This window comes from Leucoraja erinacea, chromosome 7, assembly GCF_028641065.1.
Source record: "Leucoraja erinacea ecotype New England chromosome 7, Leri_hhj_1, whole genome shotgun sequence".
NCBI classification, from domain to species: domain Eukaryota; kingdom Metazoa; phylum Chordata; class Chondrichthyes; order Rajiformes; family Rajidae; genus Leucoraja; species Leucoraja erinaceus.
The window spans coordinates 41,510,655-41,520,898 of record NC_073383.1 but is presented as its reverse complement, the minus strand read 5'-3'; the positions used below and the strand labels follow the sequence as shown (position 1 = coordinate 41,520,898).

General features: G+C 48.2%; 1 protein-coding gene across 2 annotated transcripts in view; it reads left to right on the top strand.

Annotated features, from left to right (window-relative positions):
• Positions 1-7,668: 7,668 nt before the first annotated feature.
• The window catches only part of plekhm3 (pleckstrin homology domain containing, family M, member 3), a 130,351-nt gene continuing 127,775 nt past the window's right edge, over positions 7,669-10,244 (top strand). The window contains exon 1 of one of the 2 annotated variants that reach the window (XM_055638349.1): positions 7,669-7,785. The gene's annotated coding sequence lies outside the window, so the exon portion shown is untranslated. The remainder of the gene's footprint in view (positions 7,786-10,244) is intronic. The other variant, XM_055638350.1, reaches the window with a different exon arrangement.

Genomic DNA, 10,244 nt, shown 5'->3' with positions numbered 1-10,244 from the left:
ACATGCGGTACCTAGTGTTAAAGAGGGAACTGCAGATGCTGGAGAATCGAAGGTTACACAGAAAAGCTGGAGAAACTCAGCGGGTGCAGCAGCATCTATGGAGCGAAGGAAATAGGCAACGTTTCGGGCCGAAACCCTTCTTCAGACTGATCAGGGGTGGGGGTGGGTGGGGACAGGAGTAGCCGGAAGCTGGAGGGTGGGAGGCACAGGGGAGCTGGAGGCGGCGAGGGCCAGCAAGACTAAAGTCGATGTTCATGCCCCCGGATCCGGAATATGAGGTTGTCAATTTCCGTGCTGTGCTGTGGTCAGGACCCAGGACAGAGAGGTCAGAGGCTGGATGTGGGGAGGGGATGGAAGCTAGCCACTTGTGCGGTCTAGGTTAGACCGAGCGGAGGGTTCGGCGAAACGATCGCCCAACCTCCGCTTGGTCTCACCGATATAGGATCTGCTGACATCTAGAGCAGCGGACGCAATAGATGAGGTTGGAAGAGATGCAGGTAAACCTCTGTAGTACCTGGAACGATTGCTTGGGTTCCCTGAAAGGAGTTGAGGGGGGCTGCTCTAGATGTCAGCAGATCTATATCGGTGAGACCAAGCGGAGGTTGGGAATCGTTTCGCCGAACACCGAGGCAATAACCTAGCTGACCTCCCGTGGCTCAGCACTTTCAACTCCCCCTTCCGCCTCTGACCTCTCTGTCCTGGGTTTCCAGCAGCACCACAGCACCATATTCCGTTTGGGGAGTCTGCACCCCGGGGCATGAACATCGCTCTCCCAATTCTGTTAGTCCTTGCTGTCTCCTCCCCTTGGAAGTGTCTGTCTGCTCATTTTGTCATTCCAACCTTTCTGAACGTCGCGCTTTTGTAGTAGTCTGAACTGGACTTCTGACAGTGGGAACACATGCGGTACCTATGCCTGTTTCGCCACAGGCAATGTGGCTCGAGTCTGCCTTGACATCAGACACTGAGCGGGTGAACCCAATATCGGGTCACGGGAGATGTTGCGAAGTTAAGCAAGTCCAGGTACACATCGAAATTAGCTCTGTGGGGTCGTTCCATTAATTGTTTGGCACTTCTGACGACACGTTCAGCAAGTAAAAACCATTCAACTGAGGGTATTCAGGGCTGCTGGTGATGTGGCGAAAACCCCAGGGTGTAGCAAAATCTTTGAAGTACTGGCTGGTAAATTGACTGCCATTATCAGATAGTAGTTGACATGGAGCTCCGTGGTCAGAGAACTGGCGTGCCAGCTTCTGAACTATCCCATGAGAAGTGGGGCTACTAAGAAGATCGATGTCAAACCAACCAGAATACGAGTCGACAAGAACCAGGTATTGTTTGCCATGCCACTCAAATATGTCAGTTGCCACTGTGGACCACGGGGGGGCAGGAACTGGGTGTGAGGAAAGTGGTTGCTTTTGTTGATGTGCCAAACTGTTGAACACTGCACAGGATTCCATTTTCTCGTGAATGTAATCGGCCATGCCAGGCCAGGCCAGAAAAACATGGTTTTTGCTCGCAGGACAGTTGCTTCTACACCTGGGTACTTGCAGTGTAGAGAGGCAGGAACTACAGCTTTGTGGCCCTTTACGATAATGCCATCTTGTAGTACTAGTTCATCATGAACGGCAAAAAAGGGTGGAAGTGGTAGGTTATATTGCTTGACAGGCCAACCACGCTTAATGACAGAGGAGAGCAATCGTAAGGTATCGTCAGCAGCAGTGTGGGCTACCAGGTCCTCCAAGCAGGACGAGGGAATAAAGGAAACAGTCATAACCACAAAACCGTCATCTGGTGTGGATGAACCCTCGCAGGTCTTTCGAGGAGCACGCGAGAGGGTGTCAGCCAGGTGCATGTCCTTGCCGCGTTTGTAGGTTAGAACAATGTTATATTTCTGAAGCTGTAGCAGCATCCATTGAAGGCGTCCGGAGAGGTGTGTATTGGTTTGTTCAAGATGTTGATCAGGGGTTGGTGGTTAGTTTCGATCGTGACCGTTTGTTTGAAGATAAAGTCATTAAACTTCTTGCATGCGAAAACGACCGCTAGCAGCTCCTTTATAATCTTGGCGTAACGTTGTTCCATGTCTGTCATGGTGCGCGAAGCATAGGCAACAGGCCTGTTGCCGTCACCATCATCTTGGAGGCAAGCTGCTCCTAAACCGTACTGCGAGGCGTCACAAGCTAGTGTGACCGGTAATTTAGCATTAAAGTAGGCGTGAGTGGGGACACAAGACATCTGTTGTTTGAGAGTGTCAAACGTCCTCTGCTGTTACTCATGCCAGGCCCAAACTTTGTCTTTGTGGGTTAGCTGGCGCAGTGGGGCAGATAGTTCACCGAAGTTTGGAATGAATTTCCCCAGGTAATTTACCATGCCAAGGAATCTCTGTAGGCTGAGTACGTCTCTGGATGCTGGTAACTCGTTGATAGCAATGGTTTTTGATGGATCGAGTTTGAGGACGTCTTTAGTGAACACATGGCCTACGTAGTTCACCTCATTTACTCTGATTTGCACTTTAGAGGGTTTAACTTGAAGTTGATTTCTTTAGCGCGGTTCAGAACCTTCTTTAAATTTGCGTTATGTTCTTGAATAGTTTGTCCAGCAACAAGGATATCATCAACTATGATAGAGCATGGGAAACCTGCAAACAATTGTTCCATAGTGCGTTGAAATACTTCACTAGCAGAGCTTATGCCAAATGGCATACAAATAAATTTCTAACAAAGAAAATAGACAATAGATAATAGGTGCAGGAGTAAGCCATTCGGCCCTTCGAGCCAGCACCGCCATTCAATGTGATCATGGCTGATCATCCCCAATAAGTACCCTGATCCTGCCTTCTCCCCATATCCCCTGACTCCGCTATCTTTACGAGCCCTATCTAACTCTCTCTTGAAAGTATCCAGAGAACCAGCCTCCACTGCACTCTGAGGCAGAGAATTCCACACTCACAACTCTCTGTGAGAAAAAGTGTTTCCTCGTCTCTGTTCCAAATGGCTTGCATCTTATTCTTAAACTGTGGCCCCTGGTTCTGGACTCCCCAAACATGGGGAACATGTTTCCCACCTCTAGTGTGTCCAAACCCTTAATAATCTTATATGTTTCAATAAGATCCCCTCTTATCCTTCTAAACTCCAGAGTATACAAGCTCAGCCGCTCCATTCTCTCAGCATATGACAGTCCCGCCATCCCGGGAATTAACCTTGTAAACCTACGCTGCACTCCCTCAATAGCAAGAATGTCCTTCCTCAAATTAGGGGACCAAAACTGCACATTATACTCCAGGTGTGGTCTTACTAGGGCCCACTACAACTGCAGAAGGGCCTCTTTGCTCCTATAGTTGGAGACTTGGAGTTGAGTTGGATGATCAGCCATGATCATATTGAATGGCGGTGCAGGCTCGAAGGGCCGAATGGCCTACTCCTGCACCTATTTTCTATGTTTCTATGCTTCTATGCTCAACTCCTCTTGTTATGAAGGCCAACAGGCCATTCGCTTTCTTCGCTGCCTGCTGTAACTGCATGCTTACTTTCATTGACTGATGAACAAGGACCCCCAGATCCTGATGTACTTCTCCTTTTCCCAACTTGACACCATTTAGATAGTAATCTCCCTTCCTGCTTTTGCTACAAAAGTGGATAACCTCACATTTATCCGCATTAAACTGCATCTGCCATTAATGGCAATGCACTTCCATAAATGGAAAAAAAATCAATTAAAGTGCAAGTTTTCTCCCTTTAAGGTCCTGGATAATGTAGGTCCATATAGTCCGACAGAATGACAGCAGGTGCCCAAGTGTTGCCAACTGGCCTTTCATCTGCCATGCTGCAGATATTCCAGCTCGGCTAATCATACTCACGATTAATAATTCTAGGTTGGCTGAACATATGATTTGTTCTCGCTTGTTAAATATAGCCACTTTGTTGAGGTATTAAAGGACTTATGTGGAAATCCAAGAGCACCATCAGGAGAAAATTTTGAAAGCAAAAATCAAACAGCTGGAGGAACACTTAGGTCAGGCAGTATCCGTGGAGACAGAGGTGTGATCGACGATTCAGATCATGACCCAACATTAACATTCAATTACCTCATTTACAAACTGGATTGGCTTATTCCGTAGATCGATACAATAAACACAGTAGAGAGCATGCTGACTAGTTGCATCGTGGCTTGGTTCGGTAAGTTGAGCGTCCAGGAGCGGAAAAGAATGCAGAAAGTTATGACCACTGCCCAGTCCATCATCAGCTCTGACCTCCCCACCATCGAAGGGATCTATCGCAGTCGCTGCCTTAAAAAGGCAGCCAACATCATCAAGGACCCACACCATCCTGGCCACACACTCATCTCTCCGCTGCCATCAGGTAGAAGGTACAGGAACCTGAAATCTGGTACAACCAGGTTCAGGAACAACTTCTTCCCCACAGCCATAAAACATCTCTGAACTATAACAACCTATTGCATTTTATCTGTTTATTTATGTGTATATATATGGACTATGCTATATAGACATACTTAACTGTTCTGTATTTATGCTTACCTGCAGCAAGCAACAATTTCATTGTCCTATCTGGGTCACATGACAATTTACTACTGATGCCACGCAATGCCAACTTGAGTACACGCGATGAACTGCAGGTAAGCATTTACTATGGCTGCCAGCACAGCGGGCCCTTCTTCTGGCCCAGCATCCGGACTGGTTGCACACTTGCGGACCACGGGCCATCTATCCCCGCAGCCCAGGGGTGGGGGGGGGGGGGGGGGAGGTGGGGGTCGGGGGGATGTCGGGGGGGGTGGAAGAGGTCGGGGTGTCGGTGCAGTGACTCAGGGTGGGCTGAGGGAGCAGACCGTCCCCAACTCTGATGCAGCTGACGTTGCCCGGAGCCGCGGCCCCACTTCACCCAGCCCCGCTCCACTCAGCCCCGCTCCACTCGGCCCTGCTCAACCCGGCCCCGCTCCACTCCACCAGCCCCGCTCCACTCAGCCCCGCTCCACCCGGCCCCGCTCAACCCGGCCCCAATTCACCCAGCCCCGCTCCACTCGGCCCCACTCCACCCAGCCCCGCTCCACTCGGCCCCACTCCACTCGGCCCCGTATGTGGGCGCTGCCGACCCACAGCCCCTGACAGTGCGGCCCACAGGGGGAGACGGGGCGGAGGGCGGCCATGGCCGCACAGCGCTGACCCCGGGGGGGAGAGTGGGGGTTGTCCCGAGCAGGGCCGATTTACGTATAAGCTTCACAAACTTAAGCTTATGGCGTCGAGATCTAGGGGGGCCTCGGCAGGGCCGGATTTACCTATAGGCTTCATAGGCTGAAGCCTAGGGCCTCAAAATCTAGGGGGCGTCCGGCCAAGGTGTTTTTTTCCCAGAGCAAAAAAATCCAGAGAAAAAAAAAAATGGGAGCGCTATCAGCGTTTCCAATTTGACGGAAATTACCTGAAATTCTGGTTTCGGCCCGCTATAAGGTTTGGGGGGGGAAATTGCAACCTGCGCAGTTGGGGGAAGCCTGTGACACAGTAGCGACACAAAATGACGCTGTCTCTCCGTGTGTGCATAGTGGGCCCGGGCGGGTTCAGATCTCTATTTGCACTCCATACAATCACCTCGATGCCTCGTGTCTACCAAAGATCATAGGTGTTTCCTCCAGGTAAGTAGTGGAATATTTTGTTGCGTGAGGGGGGGGGGGGGGGGGGGGGGGCTGCAGTGCATGCGGCGCGGAGTCGGAGCCACGCTGTGTGGGAGGGGGAGAGAGGGGGGGGAGGGAGGGAGAGAGAGGGGGAATGTGAGAGGTGTAGACGCGGTGTTGAGATAGAGGGGGGAGAGAGAGGGAGGGAGAGAGGGAGAGAGGGAAGGGTGAGAGGGGGGAGAGAGAGATGGGGAGGGAGAGAGAGGTGGGGGGAGAGGGAGGGGGAAGGAGGAGGGGGGAGAGGGAAAGGGGATTATCTTTAGTGAGTGCAAAATTAAGATAGGTTTTAGAGCAATTGTATTTTTCCTCCATATGAATAATATCAAACAATTGGAACTGCTTTATTTTCCTTGATAACAATACTGAAAAATAAGTATTCCATAGTTTGCGACTTTCATTTTGCATCTTATTTTTAATGTGCACACACTAACACAGTCGAACAGTAACAGGCAATCAAATCAACATACAAATCATTTTCTAAAAAAAGGTTTTAGTTACTGCAATAACTTGCAATATTTTATTTGCAGTGTTTGCATGCTCCTTTATAACATTTTACATAACATTTTACAATACAACTTGATTATTAAAACAAGGACAACTTCAATTCTTGATTTAAAAAATTGTATACAACTATGACCCCAATCATCCCATTCCAATCAATCATTACTCTTGACTCAACCAAAATTATTTCTGAAATATTGATCATAACTTTGGTGCAAAAATACTCCAAAATAAGGCTCAGAATGCACCAGAGAGCATCTAAAGCCCCAGCTTCCAGGGCCCTAAAGCGGGCCCTGGACCACGGCAGCAAAGGTCTTTGAGCTTCGCGCTTGTGATATGCGCTGCCTGCACTTATTTGACATAACATTTTTGTAATCCTGGCATGCCACCCCCCTTTTTGAAAAGCTTTGTACGGGCCTGGTGTATAATATTTTTGACTGTCATAGGCCTTTCTTACATATGCTGTCACAACGCACTGTAGTCTCTAAACAACACTTCAGTCATTTTCCTTGCCCTCCATTTCAGAATAATACCGTTTTAAGCCCATAACTCGACACTAGCACAGGCAATAAATAAAAAGCGCAGCTTTCCAGCCCTTATCTCATTGGCTATGCTCGGCTGCACATCGGTGTCAATCTGGGGGACTCTTCCATCTTCCTCTCGTCGTGGGGGTGGGGCATTGGGAGGGGCCTCACAAGTGGAATAGCCTAGGGCCTCTCTTCATCTAAATCCGGCCATGGTCCTGAGGGACGCGCTCCTTCTTACGCCTTGGTGCTTGGGTTCATAGCAAAGATACTAGAGCATTTGGTTCTGAGCGCTCAGTCTCCCAAAAAAATAACCCCACAATATTGCAATCAAATTGCTCTGACTTTGAGTTTGCTTTATATAACGAAGGCTTATCGAGATGGTGCTGTCTCTCTGGACACGACAATGAATGCGGCTATTAGTCGCGGATTGTAAAATACGCTACACCATGAGATAACACCAGTTTAAACCTGATACCTTCCCGCTTTCAATGACAGCACCCACAATTATTTACAGCTCAAAAAATGATAATTTCGCCGATCTTTAGGTAAGAAAGTACGCGTTTCGTGTGTTAACAGTGTATGCCGAGGCCACCATGTCCTCCACATGGATTGAGCTGCTCACGCCTCTTGACCTGATGACCTTACCCCTTATAAACTCTCTTGACATGCTGGAGTAACTCAGCGGGACAGGCAGCATCTCTGGAGAGAAGGAATGGGTGAAGTTTCGGGTCGAGACTCTTCTTCAGACTGGCTTATTTATTCCATGTTAGTTCTTTGCACTGGTATGATAATAAGTGAGCAGAATTTTCCAAATTACAAGAATAAAATGAATAGGTTGTGCAAGACACGTCCTTTCGCAAAGTGGGTCGCTCCTGCTGAGGCGGACCTTTTGCCGGGCGCTCTCCTCGACCAGGCTGAGCGGGGAGGAGGGTTTGCGATGTGACGCTCGGACCGTGGGGAGTGTGTAACCGCGATTTGGGCAGTGGCGGAAGCGGCTGCCGAGTTAGAGCCGGTGGGGTAAGGACTGAGGCTGGAACAGCGGCGGAGAAGGAGGAGGCGCAATGGCGGGACTTTGATGCCGGTTTGTTTACATGTCACATCTCCCCCCCTCCTCTTTCTTCTACTTCAACGACGGTCGCCTCCTGCGCCCCCCACTCCCCCGAGCATCAATTATCTGTCAATCCTTTCCCCACTGTCCTCCCTTCCCCTCCCGCCGTTCAATCTCTCCTGCCTCCACTATCTGTACCACCCCCCAACCCCCTTGTTCCCTCCTTCCCCTGAACCAGCTTGATTCTTCTCTACCTTCCTATCCCCTCTCTTGTTCATAACAACCCGTCTGTGTCCCACTAACAACTCAGTGTCCCACCCCTTGAATACCAGCCTTATCTCCCTCCTCCTCACTTCATTGTTTGTGCATCCTCGGAAGATCTCCACTTACAACTTGGTTTTTCGTTCCAATTTCCCTTGCCACCTTCATATTTCGCCTCGTTCCACAACCTCGCCTCCAGCTAACTCCAAAGTGTAGTTTCACTTCTATCCATCCCCTCCATTTCCACCTGTTGTTTACTCGTGGCTGGTGGATAAGGGGGGAGGGATATTTTGACAGGGTTTATCAAGGGGGGCCAAATAGCATATGTGTTTCACACTACACTTGATCAGCCCTTCCGAGATCTCTTGTTGTATGTGAACATTAGCAAGTTATTGGAGCTGCAGGGGCCAATTAATCCACATTCTGGCATTAGGCTTACTTACTTTGACTGAAGTGCTTGATAAATACCTTGATTTGTGTTTGATTCTACTTTAAGAATTATGTAAACTACTGCTGAATCCTATACTTTTATTTATAGACAATAGGTGCAGGAGTAGGCCATTCGGACCCTCGAGCCAGCACCGCTATTCACTGTGATCATGGTTGATCATCCACAATCAGTACCCCGTTCCTGTCTTCACCCCATAGCCCCTGACTCCGCTGTCTTTAAGAGCCCTATCTAGCTCTCTCTTGAAAGTATCCAGAGAACCGGCCTGCACCACCCTCTGAAGCAGAGAATTCCACAGACTCACAACTCTCTATGAAAAAGTGTTTCCTCATCTCCGTTCTAAATGGCTTAACCCTTATTCTTAAACTGTGGTCCCTGGTTCTGCTCCCCCAACATTGGGAACATGTTTCCTGCCTCTAGCATGTCCAAACTCTTAATAATCTTATATGTTTCAATAAGATCCCCTCTCATCCTAAATTCCAGAGTATACAAGCCCAGCCGTTCCATTCCCTCAGCATAACCCGGGAATTAACCTTGTTAACCTATGCTGCACTCCCTCAATAGCAATAATGTCCTTCCTCAAATTTGGAGACCAAAACTGCACACAATACTCCAGGTGTGGTCTCACTAGGGCCCTATACAACTGCAGAAGGACCTCTTTGCTCCTATACTCAACTCCTCTTGTTATGAAGGCCAACATGCCATTTGCTTTCTTCACTGCCTGCTGTACCTACATGCTTACTTTCATTGACTGATGAACAAGGACCTCCCAGATCCTGTTGTACTTCCCCTTTTCCCAACTTGACACCATTTAGATAATAATCTGCATTCCTGTTTTTGCTACCAAAGTGGATAACCTCACATTTATCCACATTAAACTGCATCTGCCATGCATCTGTCCACTCACCCAGCCTGTCCAAGTCACCCTGCATTCTCATAGCATCCTCCTCACAGTTCACACTGCCACCCAGATTTGTGTCATCTGCAAATTTGCTAATGTTACTTGAATCCCTTCATCTAAATCATAGATGTATATTGTAAATAGCTGCATTCCAGCACCGAGCCTTGCAGTAATCCACTAGGCACTGCCTGCCATTCTATAAACTATTCGGTGATGTGTTGTTATTAGCATATTAACTGGTAGCTACATTGGTATTAAATCCTGGACCTTTTGATTTATTTTCAAATTCTAGAAATATAGAGGAAAGGATATCCTAAATCATTTTGTATCCTTTGCAGAACTTCTGAAGAAAATGGAGTGCGTCAGTTTCTAATCTGCTGCCTCATACTTCCTGCCACCTGGGTTTAACCCTGACCTCCAGTGTTGTCTGTGTGGACTTTGCATGTTCTATCTGTAACTACACGGGTTTCCTCCAGTTGCTCTGGTGTCCTCACAAATCCCAAATCCATACACATTGGTTGGTTAATTGGGTACAGTATATTAGAGGGGGTAGTTGATGGGTAAGTGGGAAGAATAAAATTAGCTATAATAGGATTATTGTATCAGTCGTTGGCATGGATGGTGTGCTGAAGGGCATGTTTCATGTGGTATTTCTTAACAGATTTAGAGCTTTAAAATGCCAGCTAATTTGTTCATTGGGCAGAACTGACAATTAAAATTAGCAATGGGAACTTCTGCATCCACCACTGAAGGCAGTATGTGCTTGGTTTAACAACATCCAATCATAGCATTTCTGGCAGTGCTGTACTTCCCTAATATTGTGCAGGATATGCCAGCCTCAGTTACGCTTGCCAATCTGGAGTCAAATTAAATCTGCAACCT